The sequence below is a fragment of the Somniosus microcephalus genome, chromosome 9, assembly GCF_052327205.1.
Source record: "Somniosus microcephalus isolate GS21.2 chromosome 9, FLI_Smic_1.0, whole genome shotgun sequence".
In the NCBI taxonomy this organism is placed as follows: Eukaryota; Metazoa; Chordata; class Chondrichthyes; order Squaliformes; family Somniosidae; genus Somniosus; species Somniosus microcephalus.
Genome location: NC_140995.1, coordinates 101690936 through 101709285, shown reverse-complemented (window position 1 = coordinate 101709285; position 18350 = coordinate 101690936).

The following is an 18350-nucleotide window of genomic DNA, read 5'->3' as shown; positions in this document are numbered from 1 at the left end:
TTTGATCACTGGTATGTGCTGACTTAGCTGATCTAAGTCAGAGGACGTTGCACTACGGAGCGGGAAAATATTCACCCAGAGTTTCTGTCATGTGACTCCTGTTGGAAAGTGTAGGCGTGTGGAAGTTAGCATCAGGCTCAGCTGGGATACCCCTTCACAGTTGAATAGCCTGCCAAGACTCACTGTCTAAGCTCATAGATGAAGAGTGGCCACTTGGGTGAGGTGCCAGAGGGTGGCAGTGCGCAATGATCCTTAACCTAGTATGAGTCTGACAAGAAAGGAAAGGAAAAAATTGAACAGTGAAAAATGTTGTGTGTGCATCAGTGCAGGAAAACTAGGCTGCTAGTGGCTTGTCCACAGCCTAGTCACCATTGGCACTTTCATGAAAACAAGTTTCAAATAAAGAGGAACTTTGAAGAAATCGATGCATTTCTAAAGTTTGGATCTTCTGAAACATACCAAGAAATCAGAAAAGATAACCAATGTAAAAGCAGAACAGCTACACACACCTGGAAAAATAGACAACAAAATGCAGCAGCAGGACAGTGTGTCACTTCTGTATTAACTGTACTTTTCTTGGGGATCAACAGAAGCAGATTGGTGGGATAACTTATGTTCTTATTAAAATTAAATTTAAGGCAGTGATTTAAAGGGTAGGTATGGCAGGTGGGTATTTTGATATTTGATACCTTTAAACGAATAGCCCTTCAGAGCAGACTGTTTCCCAAATAATAATTCAGGGAATCGTGTGTGTTTTATGGATTGTTTGTGTGTATGACATGTCCATACTGTTTTGTACTGCTTCATTTTGCCCAAAAGAACATTTAATGATAAATTTCAGCACATTGTGTACTCTACAAATAGTGTACCAGTTAAAAAAAAAGCTGTTATTTTTTTTAACAAGGTCTCATTTGTGCTTTACATTCATTTCCAGATTTACTGAGTATTTTGTGTAATTATGCAGCAGCCATTTTTAACATATCTACACTGAAAAATACTTAATGGATAGCTCCACTATTTTCCGTTTGACTTAAAATTATGTGTTCTTCTCCACTCCAGCTTTTAGATTTCCTTCCACATTATGGCCTAGAAATTCGGTTGGTAGCGCCGGCGCTGAGCGCCTAAAGAGACCTAGAATTGGGGCGATACCCTATGTTGGGGCATTCGCTATGAAGATAGCGACAACTCAGATATTGACTATACATTTAGCGCCTGCGCTAAGTGTTTGCGCGCGCCCGCGAGCGCAAGCACATCATGACGTCATTTCAGTGTGCAACGCCTTTTAGGAGCGCCTGAGCGCATATTGGGTGGCGCCCGGAGCCTTAACGCCCAGCGCTATTAGTGACAGTTTGAGGGAGGGCTAACAGGCCCTTCTCGGAGTAGGGGGGCGCTATTTAAAGGGGACAGCTCTAGTGCAGATTCTTCTGCCACTTGGCCTGCTCATTGCGATCGTTGCTGGAGAGAGTTGGCGAGCTAATGTGGAGCGGAGTTCTGGGAATTTAGCTTTACAGTACTTGGGACCTTCAAACCTGTCCGAAGCACTTGCAGCACTACACCTAAAAGCCTTTTGACCAACTGGCATCGGAATGGGAGCTTCTTTGGAGGGCGACGGCCTCATCGCCCAACACTGTGAAGGGGCAGAGAGACGGCGGGAGAGAGGGCCGGGATTGGCCAGAAGGAGGAGGGGCAATGGAGGTCGGCCAATCTGACGGGAAGCTGCGAGGGTCTTTAGGCAGCAGGTGACAAGCCTTGACATGTCGGAGGAGCAGTGTTTGGGAAGGCTCCAATTCTGGAGGGACATTGTTACTGATCTGTGCCACCTGCTTGGCCAGGATCTGCAGCCGCGTGAACGCTGCAGAACCTCTCTGTCCGTGATCGCTAAACTGACTGATGGCCTCAATTTTTATGCCAACGGATCCTTTCAGTCAGCCATTGGGGACATTGCGACTGTCGCTCAGGTTGCAGTCCACTGTTGCATCCGGCAAGTTACAGATGCCCTTTATAGGCAAAGGCGTCAATTCATTACCTTCCCTCGGACCCTGCACAAGCAGGCGGAGCGCGCGCACTGTGTCGCTTCTATTGCGGACTTCCCCATGGTGCAGGGGGCGAGTGACAGCACACACGTGGCTTTGAGGGCGCCATGCCATCATCCATAGGACTTCCGCAACCGCAAGGGGTTCCACTCCCTCAACATGCAGCTGGTCTGTGACTACAGCCAAATCATCATGGCAGTCACCGCGCATTTCCCAGGGTGCAGCCATGATGCCTTTATCCTGCGGTTGACCTCAGTTTGTAACCTTTTTGAGGGGCTGCCTCGAAGACGAGGCTGGCTTACTGGGGACAAGGGCTATCCTCTCTGGCCATGGCTGATGACAACACTCCGTGTGGCCGACACCCCAGCAGAAGAGCTGATCAGCAGCGGCCATCAGGCGACCAGGCACAGTAAACAGCACACTATTGGTGTTGTCAAAAAGCGTTTCCAATGTCTGGAACATTCGGAGGGATCCCTGCAGTACTCGCCGCAGCAAGTGGGACACATCGTCGTCGTCTGCTGCATGCTCCACAACTTGGCGAATCGACGCAGCCAGCCAATTCCAGCTGTCCCTCAACGACCAGCAGAGCAGGCGGAGGAGGAGGAGTATGAGGAGGAGGAGGCGGAGGAGGAGGAAGAGCAGGCGGAGGAGGAGGAGGAGGAAGAGCAGGCGGAGGAGGAGGAGGAGGAAGATGGAAGGGCTGCTGAAAGTGGAAGGGCCATACGTCAGAGGCTCATCTGGACTCGTGTCGAGACCCCTGTGGCGGAATGATGAGAGTCTTAACTCATGCGCACTTTGGATGTTTGATGGCCTCTGAATGCCAGCATCACTGAAACTAGTCACATGCACCATGCCACATTGAAACCTCTGTTTATTGGCACAAAAGTCTTTCATTACAGCTAAACAACGTAAGGTCAACAGAAACCATAACTTTCAAAATAACTGTGAACTGTTCGGCAAAGCCACAAAACTCAACAAACCTTCTGCAAATATAACAACAGGTGAGGGTGTCCTTGAATTTGGACAAAGAAACGTCTCAGCACCTCCCTCTACAACTGGCCCCTTGAGGGAGAACGACTTCTCTTTCGCGCCCGGCCCCTTCCCTCCCTGCTGCTCCTACGTAATTGGACCTCAGTGGCGGGCTCAAGGCTGGGGGATGCCGGCTGACTGTCTGGAAGCGCAGAAGCCCCTGAGGGACGGCCTGGCCGACCTCTGGGCTTGGAGGGTGCGGACGCAGGATGCTTGATGTGACCATGGCTGGAAGCAGTGTGGCCTGCAGGTGGTGGCAGCTGCAATGCAGGCGTCCCAGCGCTGGCATGTGCAATGGTCTCCTGCCGAGAGAGGACACCTGCACCATGGTCGGACGACACACTGGCTATCTGAGGGGAGCGGCTCGGCTCATCCGCCACAATCGCATGCTCCACTGATTCCTGGCCTTGTATGGGACTGGAAGGACCCGGGGCGATCGTCACTGATGCAGAGAGGGTGGCTACAGTGAGAGATCACGTTGCGTCAATCTGGGTGTGGAGGAGCCCAGCAAGTGACTGCGTGGCAACAGTGAGGACCTGTGTGCCAGGTGCCAGTGCTTCGGAGAAGGCCTGGACAGTTCTTCCCATTGCTTCGGACAAGGCAGGTGCCGACCGCTCCACTGCCTCGGACAAGCCCTGGACAGACCTTTCCAGGGATTGTCCGAAGCCCTGAACAGTCCTTTCCATAGCCGACTCAAAGCCGTGGACAGTCCTCTCCATTGTTGGGCCGAAGCCCTGGATAGTCCTGTCTATTGTTGCCCCGAAGCCCTGGATAGACCTGTCCATTGTTGCCCCAAAGACCTGGAGAGTCCTGTCCATTGTTGCCCCAAAGCCCTGGAGAGTCCTCTCCATTGTTGCCCTGAAGTCCAACATACTCTTAGCCAATGAATCTATTGACTCAGGCATCTTCTCGACTGCAGCCATCAGCTCCGTGTGTCTGACCCGGGCCTGTTTGCTCATCTCAGCCAGGCGACGCACCTCATCTGCACTCTGTGCAGCAGTCATCACTACCTGCCTTGCCCTCCGGGGAGACGGTGGCCGAACTTGCCTATCCCCCGTGCGTTGCTGCATGCCGCTTGGTCCGGCAACTGGTTCATCCTCAGAGCCCCCGCCCTCCCCTCCAGGGGACTACTATCCCCAGTCTGTAGATGTGTCCGCTCCCCGGATTCTGCAACGGCTGGTCCGGATTCCTCCTGGTCCTCGCCTCCGGTGGCACTGGCACTGGCAGCTTCAGTGCGTTGAGCCCCAGTTGGTGCTGCTTCATCTGAAAGTGGGAGGTGGAAGAGTGGCTTTAGCAAAAGGACAGGCTTGCTGAAAGGCATGCCAGATTGCGGCAGGGCTCTGACATGGCCGCACACTGAGGATGCATGCTGGCGGGGGGACCAAGTGGAAGGCAACAGGTGAAAAAGGTGAGAGTCTTACCCTCGCTGTCGGAAATGGGGTCGGCAGATGCAGTGGTCACAGGACCAGACAGACGTCCTCCAAGTATCTGGTGCACTCTCTCCTCCAGATCCGTGAGAGTGACCACTTGTGGAGGTCCGCCACCGGTTTGACGCTGCTCCTTTCGGATCTTCGCCAGCTTGGACTGCAGGGGAAAGAAGGGGAAGTTCTGTAACATGATGCCTTGAGAGATCATCGCATGCCCCCCATGTTGCAAGAGCCCTTACATGAGGCCTTGAGAGATCATCGCATGCCCCCCATGGTGCAAGAGCCCTTACATGAGGCCTTGAAAGATCATCGCATGCCCCCCATGGTGCAAGAGCCCTTACATGAGGCCTTGAGAGATCATGGCATGTGTGTGCCCAGAAAGGGCCATGGGTGCATGCAAACAGATGGCCATTGGGGCATCATTGCAACAGGATGTCCGAAGTCAGCTGCAGATGGAGGGAATCAGAAGTTTGCTAAACCATCACTCACCCTAACGATCCGTGTGAGGTCGTTGAATTTCTTCCTGCACTGAACAGGGGTCCTGGTCGCCATGCTGCTGGAGTTGACCTTCACAGCAACCACCCTCCAAGATCGTCGGTAAGCCTTCTGATTCGGCCTCTTGCCATTATCCGGATACAGGACATCCCGACGGCGCTCAACTGCAGCCACCAAGTGGTCCAGAGCCTCAGTGCTGAAGTGCTCTGCTCTCTGTCTAACCTTCTCCATGCTGAACAAGTTTGTAACGCCAGACAAGGGCGAGCGCCGAATCTGAGGCCTACAGGGTGTTGGGTGTTGAAGCTCAGGCTGACTGACCCACCCCTTTAAGAGCCGGCCGGCGCCTGGAAGTCTCGTGGTTTCCCGTAATTGAGATCACCTGCGCTGCGCCCGTCCGCGTCGATATTGAGTAGCGCCTGAACGTTTGCGCCTTAGGAGCACCGTGCAATGGCTGAATTAGCGCCTCAATCCCCTTTGGGGGCGATGCAACCCAATATCTCGCCAGGCAGCGATAACTTTCGTCTGGCTATAAACTTAGCGCTCCGCCAGTTCTAACGCCTCAAGCGGGGCTATACCCAATTTCTAGGCCTATATTTTTTTTTCATATTTTATGAATTTTTTAATCATTGAGGCAATGGGTGTTAGTGCTGGGGAATAGTGTACTTTTCATTATGGGCACCTAAACCATCAAGCCAGGCCAGATATAGCTTGGTTGAATGCACAGTAAACCTCCCTCTATTCTGCCCCAAGAATAACTTCAACCCCAAACTCCTAAGAGCAGCCTTTATGGAATTTACATTTCCCACATGAACCATTGTGGCCTTTCCAACTAAGGCTGGAAACTTGATGCCAGTTAGCCCTAAATTAAGGTTAATTTCCTACCAGGAAAGGAGCTGAGATTGTGCAGACTCATTTTATAGAACCTTATTGGGCTGGGCTGAATTTGAACCGGGGTCCCAGAGTTGAAAACCCAACGCATCCACCATTATCTGACAACAAACATAGAAACATAGAAGATAGGAGCAGGAGTAGGCCATTCTGCCCCTCGAGCCTGCTCCGCCATTCAATGAGATCATGGCTGATCATCCAAATTCAGTACCCTGTCCCTGCCTTCTCCCCATATCCCTTGATCCCTTTAGCCTTAAGAAATATATCTAACTCCTTCTTGAATATATTTAATGAATTGGCCTCCACTGCCTTCTGTGGTAGAGAATTCCACAGGTTCACCATTCTCTGGGTGAAGAAATTCCTCCTCATCTCTGTCCTAAATGGCTTACCCCTTATCCTTAGACTGTGACCCCTGGTTCTGGACTCCCCGGCCATCGGGAACATCCTTCCTGCATCTAGCCTGTCTGGTCCTGTTAGAATTTTATAAGTTTCAATGAGATCCCCTCTCATTCTTCTAAACTCCAGCGAGTATAAGCCCAATTGACCCAATGTCTCCTCCTACATCATTCCTGCCATCCCAGGTATCAGTCTGGTGAATCTTCGCTGCACTCCCTCCATGGCAAGAACATCCTTCCTCAGATAAGGCGACCAAAATTGCACACAATACTCAAGGTGTGGTCTCACCAAGGCCCTGTACAACTGCAGCAAGACATCCTTGTTCCTGTACTCGAACCCTCTCGCTATGAAGGCCAACATACATCTTGCCTTCTTAACCGCCTGCTGCACCTGCATGCTTACCTTCAGCGACTGGTGCACAAGGACACCCAGGTCTCGTTGCACTTCCCCTTCTCCCAATCTATTGCCGTTCAGATAATAATCTGCCTTCCTGTTTTTGCCACCAAAGTGGATAACCTCACATTTATCCACATTATACTGCATCTGCCATGCTTCTGCCCAATCACCCAACCTGTCCAAATCATCCTGGAGTTTCTCGGCATCCTCCTCACAGCACACACGTCCACCCAGCTTTGTGTCGTCTGCAAACTTGGAGATATTACATCTAGTTCCCTTGTCTAGATCATTTATATATATTGTGAATAGCTGGGGTCCTAGGACCGATCCCTGCGGTGCCCCACTAGTCACTGCCTGCCACTCGGAAAAAGACCCGTTTATTCCAACTCTTTGCTTCCTGTCTGCCAACCAGTTCTCTATCCAAGTCAGTACCCAATCCCATGTGCCTTAACTTTACATGCTAATCGCTTATGCGGGACCTTATCGAAAGCCTTCTGAAAGTCCAAATACACCACATCCACTCGTTCTCCCTTATCTATTCTACCAGTTACATCCTCAAAAAATTCCAGTAGATTAGTCAAGCACGATTTACCTTTTGTAAATCCATGTTGACTTTGTCCGATCCTGTTACTGTTTTCCAAGTGCTCTGCTATTACTCCTTTTATAATGGACTCTAGCATTTTCCCCACTACCGATGTCAGGCTTACCAGTCTATAATTCCCCATTTTCTCTCTACCACCTTTTTTGAATAGTGGGGTAACATTAGCTACCCTCCAATCCATGGGAACTGTTCCAGAGTCTATAGAATTTTGGAACATGACCAGCAATGCATCTACTATTTCTAGGGCCACTTCCTTAAGTACCCGAGGATGTAGATTATCAGGCCCTGGGGATTTATCGGCCTTCAATCCCGTCAATTTCCCTAACACCATTTCCCTACAAATACTGATTTCTTTCAGTTCCTCCCTCTCATTAGACCCTATGATCCCTGACATCTCTGGGAGTTTATTTGTGTCCTCCTTTGTGAAGACAGAACCAAAGTATGTATTTAATTGGTCCCCCATTTCTTTGTTCCCCATTATAAATTCCCCTGATTCTGACTGCAAGGGACCTACGCTTAACTTTACCAATCTTTTTCTCTTGACATATCTATAAAAGCTTTTACAGTCAGTTTTTATGTTCCCTGCAAGCTTACTCGCATACTCTATTTTCCCCCTCTTAATTAATCCCTGTGTCCTCCTTTGCTGAATCCTAAACTGTTCCCAATCCTCAGGTTTACTGCTTTTTCTGGCCAATTTATATATCCGCTCCTTGGATCTTATGCTATCCCTAATTTCCCTTGTTAGCCATGGTTGAGTCACCTTTTTTGTTTTATTTTTATGCCAAACTGGGATGAACAAATTCTGTAGTTCATCCATGCGATCTTTGAATGTTTGCCATTGCCTATCCACCATCAACCCTTTGAGTAACATTCCCCAATCAATCCTACCCAACTCGCGCCTCATACCATCATAGTTTCCTTTATTTAAATTCAGGACCCTAGTCTCTGAGTCAACGACTTCACTCTCCATCTTAATGAAGAAGCATAGAAACATAGAAGATAGGAGCAGGAGTAGGCCATTTGGCCCTTCGAGCCTGCTCCGCCATTCAATGAGATCATGGCTGATCATCCAAATTCAGTACCCTGTCCCTGCCTTCTCCCCATATCCCTTGATCCCTTTAGCCTTAAGAAATATATCCAACTCTTTCTTGAATATATTTAATGAACTGGCCTCCACCGCCCTCTGTGGCAGAGAATTCCACAGGTTCACCACTCTCTGGGTGAAGAAGTTCCTCCTCATTTCAGTCCTAAATGGCTTACCCCTTATCCTTAGACTATGACCCCTGGTTCTGGACTCCCCGGCCATCCGAAACATCCTTCCTGCATCTAGTCTGTCCAGACCTGACAGAATTTTATAGGTTTCGATGAGATCCCCTCTCAATCTTCTAAATTCCAGTGAGTATAAGCCCAATCGACACAATCTCTCCTCATACGTCATTCCTGCCATCCCAGGTATCAGCCTGGTGAATCTTCGCTGCACTCCCTCCATGGCAAGAACGTCCTTCCTCAGGTAAGGTGACCAAAACGGCACACAATACTCAAGGTGCGGTCTCACCTAGGCCCTGTACAACTAGCAAGACATCCTTGTTCCTGTACTCGAACCCTCTTGCTACGAAGGCCAGCATACCATTTGCCTTCTTAACCGCCTGCTGCACCTGCATGCTTACCTTCAGCGACTGGTGCACAATAACACCCAGGTCTCTTTGCACTTCCCCTTCTCCCAATCTATTGCCATTCAAATAATAATCTGCCTTCCTGTTTTTGCCACCAAAGTGGATAACCTCACATTTATCCACATTATAGTGCATTTGCCATGTTTCTGCCCAATCACCCAACCTGTCCAAATCGTACTGGAGTTTCACGACATCCTCCTCACAGCTTACCCTCCCACCCAGCTTTGTGTCATCTGCACATTTGGAGATATTACATCCAATTCCCTCGTCCAGATCATTAATATATATTGTGAACAGCTGGGGTCCTAGGACTGATCCTTGGGGTACCCCACTAGTCACTGCCTGCCACTCGGAAAACGACCCGTTTATTCCAACTCTTTGCTTTCTGTCCGCCAACCAGTTCTCTATCCAAGTCAATACCTTGCCCCCAATCCCATGTGCCTTAATTTTGCACGCTAATCTCTTATGTGGGACCTTATCGAAAGCCTTCTGAAAGTCCAAATACACCACATCCACTGGTTCTCCCTTAACTATTTTACCAGTTACATCCTCAAAAAATTCCAGTGGATTAGTCAAGCATGATTTACCTTTTGTAAATCCATGTTGACTTTTTGTCCGATCCTGTCACTGCTTTCCAAGTGCTCTGCTATTACATCTTTTATAATAGACGCCAGCATTTTCCCCACTACCAATGTCATGCTTACCGGTCTATAATTCCCCGCTTTTCTCTACCACCTTTTTTGAATAGTGGGGTAACATTAACTACCCTCCAATCCATGGGTACCGTTCCAGAGTCTATCGAGTTCTGGAAGATGACCAGCAATGCATCTACTATCTCTAGGGCCACTTCCTTAAGTACCCTGGGATGTGGACCATTAGGCCCTGGGGAATTCTATCATATTATGATTGCTCTGACCCAAGGGGCCTCGCACAACAAGATTGCTAATTAATCCTTTCTCATTACATAATACCCAGTCTAAGATGGACTGACCTCTAGTTGGTTCCTTGACATATTGGTCCAGAAGGTAGGCAAGTTGCATAATCCTAGCTCTCTGCAGTACACTAAATAACCTTCCAGCTGGAGGTATGCAAGAACATCCTGGAATTGCTCAGCCTAATTTCCATTTTTCCACTTGAGATGAACCTGACTTTTGAGATATCGTAGGCACCCAACATTTGTCCTAACAAAAGCAGATGCAAGAAATCTGAAATAAGAACAGAAAATTCTGGAAATACTCAGCATCTGTGGAGAGAGAAACAGAGTTAATATTTCAGGTCGATGACCTGTCGTCAGAACTTGAAAATGTTACAGATGTAACAGATTTTAAGCAAGTATAGAAACAGGGAAAGACGTGATGGGAGGAAAGAACAAAAGGGAAGGTCTGGAATAGGGTAGAAGGCAGGAGAGATTAAATGACAAAAGCAATGATGGTGCAAGGCAAAAGGAGATGGTATTGGGACAAGTAAAGAAACAAAAGATGGGTCTAGAAGAAGTGTAAATAGGAATAACAGAATCATCAACAGCTGCCATCTGAAAAAATGGGGGCAGAGGTTATGATCTGAAATTGTTGAACTCAGTGTTGAGTCTGGAAGGCTGTAAAGTGCCTAATCGAAAGATGAGGTGCTGTTCCTCGAGCTTACGTTGAGCTTCATTGGAACAGTGTAAGAGGCCGAGGACAGAGAGGTCAGAGTGGGAGTGGAGCGGAGAATTAAAGTGACAAACGACCGGAAGCTCTGGGTCACACTTACAGACTGAACAGAGGTGTTCCGCAAAGCAGTCTCCCAATCTGCGTTTGGTCTCCCCAATGTAGAGGAGACCGCATCGTGAGCAGCGAATACAGTATACTAGATTGAAAGAAGTACAAGTAAATCGCTGTTTCACCTGGAAGGAGTGTTTGGGGCCCTGGACAGTGGGAAGGGAGGAGGTATAATGGCAGGTGTTGCATCTCCTGCGCTTGCACCGGAAGGTACAGTGGGAAGGGGAGGGGGTGTTGGGGGTGATTGAGGAGTGGACCAGGGTGTCACAGAGGGAGCGGTCCCTTTGGAATGTTGAAAGGGGAAAGGGAAGATTTTTTTTATTCCTTCACGGGATGTGAGCGTCACCGGCAAGGCCAGCATTTATTGCCTGTCCTTAATTGCCCTTGAGAAGGTGGTGGTGAGCCGCCTTCTTGAACAGCTGCAGTCCATGTGGTCCATCTTTCCTCCCATCCCCCCTTTCCCTGCCTCTGTACTTGCTTAAAATCTGTTACATCAGTAACATTTTCTAGTTCTGACGAAAGGTCATCGACCTGAAACGTTAACTCTGTTTCTCTCTCCACAGATGCAGCCTGACCTGCTGAGTATTTCCAGCATTTTCTGTTTTTATTTGTCTTAACAGCCTGTGTGGCACAGCTGATTGATTTACCTTTGTGTTGCTTCATTGAACCTGATGAATATTTTTAAACAAACAGAAAATACTTTTTTCACATTTTATTTTTCGAAAGAAAACAGCTCGAAACATTTGGACAATCCACAATTTAAATGGTGATATCTCTAAGAAAAAGGCTTGTATCAATGGAATTCATTTTGTACCCAATTATATACGATAGTTAAAAAGGTTTACTTAATAGTTATATTTTATTAAGAAGCTCTAAGTTCAAAAGTACAAAATAAATATATTTCTCCTTCAGTGATAGTGATACTTGTTAAAGCCCTCACTTATTTATATTTATTCTAACCTATGCCCTTCCTTCCCCATACTACCACCCCTCTCCTACCCACAGGCTGAGAAGAGGGCAAAACTTGTAGCCGTGATGAATGCACAGGAAGATACCCCGGCTCAGAAAGAGAAAGAAACAAGCACAATCACTTCCCAGCAGTCCACTGATCCAGCACCTCCCAGCATTGCACCAACTCCAGAACCTACAGTCATTTTAAATGAGACAGCTGAGAAGAACACCTCCAAAGTGATAGATGAGGAAGCAGAATATGAAGTAAGTTATTTATTTTATCCTCTGGTATAAGTTGGCCAGGTTGCTTGGCAGTTGTGTGAAAGGCATCATGCTCAGTTCTTCAATACTCAGCAAAATATAACTAATAAAATACAGAAATATCATCATGGTGAGAGCCAGGTGCTGATGGTTAAGGGACCATTGTGCAATGCTGGTTCCTTTATCGTGTGGTTCTGAGTATTGAAGCATTGGGGCATAACACTATGAGCAAAAAATTTGGCTCCGTAGCGCATGATTTTTCGGCGCTACGGGTGGCGTTTTGTGCCAAAATGGCGTCTGCGCCGCGCACGCATCTTGGTTAGGGCGGGCGTTAGGAGAGTGTGCAGATCATGATGTCAATCAATGTGCAACGTTGATTTGACGCCAGCGCTGCCATTTTGGTCATCAACCTTGCACAGCATCAGCAAGCACCCCCTACCAGCGATATTTAAAGGGATCAGCAACCACTCTCAGGTTAGTTCCTGATTCATTTCTACTGGTTCTGTGTAAGTTTGTGGAAGTGTTTGCAGCTTTCTAGAGTTGTTTAAATTTTGTGAGGTGACAGGGAGTGGTGCTGCAAGTGGAGAAGGCCTTGCTTTTGAATTCAAGGGTTCTGGTCAAACCACTTGCTCCCAATCATGGGTGCTCTAGTTGTCATCCCCCTTGGCCTGCAGCATGACAGGGAGATGGAGCAGAGGCAGCGAAGAAGAGGACAAGCTGCTCGCAGAGGGAGGAGGAGAGGGAGAAGGGCTTTCAGCAAGAGGCCTTAACCCCCATGGGTCTTCCGAGAGCAATTCTCTTACCTCAGCCTGAGCCAGGAGCAGTGTGTGCGGCATCTGTGATTTACGATGGAGGTGCCCACAGAACTCTGTCACCTCTTGCAACCAGACCTGCAGCCTCACACCAGGGCAAGGACAGCGCTGCCAGTGGCTGTGAAGCTGACCATGGCCCTGAATTTCTTCATGCTGAGATCCATCCAGGCGACATCTGTAACATAAGAACATAAGAAGTAGGAGTAAGCCATTCGGCTCCTCGAGCTTGCTCTGCCACTCAGTAAGATCATGGCTGATCTTCAACCTCAACTCCACTTTCCCATCTGATCTCCATATCCCTTGATTCCCCTAGCATCCAAAAATCTATCTATCTCAGCCTTGTATATACTCAACAATTCAGCAGCCACAGCCCTTTGGGGTAAGAGGATTCCAAACATTCACAACCCTCTGAGCCAAGAACTTACTCATCATCTCAGTCTTAAATGGCTGACCCTTATCTTGAGACTATGCCCCCTAGTTCTAGACTCTCCAGCCAGGAGAAACAACCTCTCAGCATCTACCCTGTCAATCCCCCTCAGAATCTTATATGTTTCAATGAGATCACCTCTCATTCTTCTAAACTCCAGAGAGTATAGGCCCAACCTGCACAATCTCTCATCATAGGACAGCCCTCTCATCCCACGAATCAATCTAGTGAACCTTTGTTGCACTGCCTCTAAGGTAAGTATATCCTTCCTCAGATAAGGAGAACAAAACTGAGCACAGTACTCCAGGTGTGGTCTCACCAAGGCCCTGTACAATTGTAGCAAGACTTCCTTACTCTTGTACTCCAACCCCTTTGCAATAAAAGTCAACATGCCATTTGCCTTCCTAATTGCTTGCTGTACCTGCATACTAACTCTCTGGGCTAGAAATTCGGCTCCTTTACGCCTGCCGTTAGTGCCTCCGGGGGGGGGGGGGGGGGGCGGGTGGTAATGGGGCGCAAACAGCTTATCACCAGGGGGGGGGTGGGTGAGGGGCGGAAAAAGCGCCTCCCGAGAAATTCGGCATCGCCCCTTAGTGCCCCGCCGCGGCCCCTTACCGCCCCATAGCAGAAATTCAGCTGCGCCCCGCGAGGCTGCCACGGGCGATGTCAGCGCCAGCCTCACGGGTCGTGAACTGGGCCGACCTCCGCTCATGGGGCGGTATTTAAAAGGGAGATGCCGCTGCGACCTGCGCTGCCCTGCCCTCCGTGGTGGGCCGTGGCATGGTCCTGGCCGCCATCGTGCAGCCCGGCACCGCATCTAGCTGCACGGCTGCTGCCGTGGCACCACGCCACCCTGGTGGCCTAGTGTGGGCCATTGGAGGCCCTGCAGAGTGCGCAGCGGCCCTCCCCTTTAACTGACATGGAGGGGCGTTGAAACGTGGCAGCGCTCCGCGGAGCCCTGCAGATCGTGCCCGAACATCGCCTTGGCTACCACCCCAACAGGAAGTGGAGCGCCCGAGATTGTGCTCCACTTCCTGTGCGGGGCATATCCGTATTTCACGCCCTCTATTTTTCTTGTACAAGGACACCTAAATCTCTCTGAACACCAACATTTAATAGTTTCTCACCATTTAAAAAATATTCTGTTTTTCTATTCTTCCTACCAAAGTGAATGACCTCACATTTCCCTACATTATACTCCATCTGCCACCTTATTTCCCACTCACTTAACCTGTTTATATCCCTTTGCAGGCTCTTTGTGTCCTCCTCACAGCTTACTTTCCCACCTAGCTTTGTATCATCAGCAAACTTGGATACATTGCACTCAGTCCCTTCATTTAAGTCATTAATATAAATTGTAAATAGCTGAGGACGAAGCACTGATCCTTGCGGCACTCCACTAGTTACAGCCTGCCAACCAGAAAATGACCCATTTATCCCTACTCTCTGTTTTCTGTCTGTTAACCAATCCTCTATCCATGCTAATATATTACCCCCAACTTGAGCTAGTCATTTATTCAGCCATGTGGACTAGTGTACAGGCATCCATCTTGGCTACTGCCTTGTGGGTAGCCCACTCACTAAACATACAGCTCCACCTAGTGTACCATTCTAGAATGACATGTTACTGATCATTACACGCATGAGCCCTTAACTTGCGTAACAACCTTTTACGTAGCAACTTATTGAATGCCTTTTGGAAATCCAAATATACTACATCCATTGGTTCCCCTTTATCTACCCTGCAAGTTACATCCTCAAAAAATTCTAATACATTTGTTAAACATGATTTCCCTTTCAGAAATCCATGTTGACTCGGCCCAAGCTTACTATTAGTTTCTAAGTGCTCTGTTACCACTTCCTTAACAATGGATTCCAGCATTTTCCCAACGACTGATGTCATGCTAACTCGTTTATACTTCCCTGTTTTCTCTCTCCCCCCTTTCTTCAATAGCAGGGTTACATTTGCTACCTTCTAATCCGCTGGGACCGTTCTAGAATCTAGGGAATTTTGGAAGATCAAAACCAATGCATCCATTATCTCTGCAGCCACCTCATTTAGAACCCTAGGATGTAGGCCATCAGGTCCAGGGGATTTGTCGGCTTTAGTCCCATTAATTTCTCAAGTACATTTTCTCTACTGATCTTAATTACTTTAAGTTCCTCACTCTCATTGGCTTCTTGGTTCCCCACTATTTTTGGTGTGCATTTTGTGTCTTCTACTCTGAAGATAGATACAAAATATTTGTTTATTCCCCATTCCCCATTATAATTTCTCCTGTCTTTTGCTACGCTCTTCCTTTTTAAATACTTGTGGAAGCTCTTACAATCTGTTTTTATATTTCTTGCTAGTTTACTCTCACATTCTATTTTCTTCCTTTTTAACAATTTTTTGGTCATCCTTTGCTGGTTTCTAAATCTCTCCCAATCCGCAGGCTTACTACTATTCTTCGCAATATTATAAGCCTCTTCTTTTAATCTAATACTATCCTTAACTTCTTTAGTTAGCCACAGATGGATCACTTTTCCTGTGGAGTTTTTATTCCTCAATGGCATGTCATAGTCATAGAGTTGTACAGCACAGAAAGAGACCCTTTGGCCCATCGTGTCCACACCAGCCATCAAGTCCTGTCTATTCTAATCCCATTTTCCAGCACTTGGTCCGTAGCCTTGTATGCTATGGCATTTCAAGTGCTCATCTAAATGCTTCTTGAATGTTGTGAGGGTTCCTGCCTCTACCACCCTTTCAGGCAGTGAGTTCCAGATTCCAACCACCCTCTGGGTGAAAAAGTTTTTCCTCAAATCCCCTCTAAACCTCCTGCCCCTTACCTTAAAACTATGCCCCCTGGTTATTGACCCCTTTACTAAGGGAAAAAGTTCCTTTCTATCTATCCTATCTATGCTCCTCATAATTTTATACACCTCAATCAGGTCGTCCCTCAGCTTTCTCTGCTCTAAGGAAAACAACTCCAGCCTGCCCAGTCTCTCTTCATAGCTGAAGCACTCCAGCCCAGGTAACATCCTGGTGAATCTCCTCTACACCCCCTCCAATGCAATCACATCCCTCCTATAGTGTGGCGACCAGAATTGCAAACAGTATTCCAGCTGTGGCCTAACTAGCATTTTGTACAGCTCCATCATAACCTCCCTGCTCTTATATTGTATGCCTCGGCTAATGAAGGCAAGTATCCCCTATGCCTTTTTAACCACCTTATCTACCTGTCCTACTGCCTTCAGGGATCTATGTACATGCACACCAAGGTCCCTCTGATCCTCTGTCCTTCCTAGGGTCCTACCATTCATTGTGTATTCCCTTGCCTTGTTAGTCCTCCCAAAATGCATCACCTCACACTTTTCAGAGTTAAATTCCATTTGCCACTGTTTAACCCATCGAACCAACCCGTCTATATCGTCCTGTAGCCTGAGGCTTCCCTCCTCGCTATTTACCACTCCACCAATTTTCGTGTCATCTGCGAACTTACTGATCATACCTCCTACATTCATATCTAAATCATTAATGTACGCTACAAACAGCAAAGGACCCCAGCACCGATCCCTGTGGTACACCACTGGACACAGGCTTCCAGTCACAAAAACAACCTTTGACCATCACCCTCTGCCTCCTGCCACTAAGCCAATTTTGGATCCAATGTGCCAAATTGCCCTGGATCCCATGGGCTCTTACCTTCTTGACCAGTCTCCCATGTGGGACTTTGTCAAAAGCCTTACTGAAGTCCATGTAGACTACATCAACTGCACTACCCTCATCCACACACCTTCTCACCCCCTCGAAAAATTCAATCAAATTGGTTAGACATGAACTCCCCCTGACAAAACCATGCTGACTATCCTTGATTAATCCTTGCCTCGCCAAGTGGAGACTAATTCTGTCCCTCAGACTTTTTTCCAATAATTTCCCTGCCACTGATGTTAGGCTCACTGGCCTGTAATTCCCTGGTTTATCCCTACTACCCTTCTTGAATAATGGTACTACGTTAGCTGTGGCCAGAGAGGTTCTGAAAATTTGTGTCAGAGCCTCTGCAATCTCCTGCCTTGCCTCACACAGCAGCCTGGGATTCATCTCGTCTGGGCCTGGGGATTTATCCACTTTTAAGCCCGCTAAAATCGCTAGTACCTCCTCCCTCTCAATATTAATTTGTTCAAGTATATCACAATCCTCCTGCCTGCTTTCTATGCCTACATCGCCCTTCTCCACAGTGAACACAGATGCAAAATATTCATTTAAAACCTCACCTACATCTTCCAGCTCTACACACAGATTGCCACTTTGGTCCCTAATGGGCCCTACTCTTTCCCTGGTTATCCTCTTGCCCTTAATATACTTATAAAACACCTTGGGATTTTCCTTTATTTTGCCTGCCAGTGTTTTTTCATGCCCCCTCTTCGCTCTCCTAATTTCTTTTTTAAGTACCCCCCTGTACTTTCTATACTCCTCTAGGGTTTCCACTGTTTTTAGTCCTTTGTATCTGCCAAAAGCCTCCCTTTTTTTCCTAATCCATTCTTGTATATCCCTTGACATCCAGGGTTCCCTGGGTTTGTTGGTCCCACCCTTGACCTTTACGGGAATATGTTGGCGTTGTACTCTCTCTATTTCCTTTCTGAAAGACTCCCACTGCTCTGATGTGGATTTTCCTACAAGTAGCTGATCCCAGTCCAATTTGGCCAGATCCTGCCTTATCATATTAAAATCAGCCTTCCCCCAATTTAGAACCTTTATTTCCAGTCCATCTTTGTCCTTTTCCATGACTACCTTAAATCTCACCGAATTATGGTCACTGTCACCAAAATGCTCTCCTACTGACACTTCTACCACTTGTCCGGCTACATTCCCTAGAATTAGGTCCAGTACCACCACCTCTCTTGTAGGACTTTCTACATGCTGGCTCAAAAGCTCTCCTGGATGTACTTTAAGAATTCCGCACCCTCTGACTATCCCAGTTAATATTGGGGAAGTTGAAATCCCCTACTATTATTACCCCATTATTTCTACACTTCTCTGAGATTTGCCTACATATCTGTTCCTCTATCTCCCCCTGACTGTTTGGGGGCCCATAGTACACTCCCAGCAAAGTGCTTGCCCCCTTTTTGTTTTTAAGTTCTACCCATATGACCTCATTAGAGGAACCTGCTAAGATATCATCATCCCTCCTTACAGCAGTAATTGACTCCTTGATTAATATTGC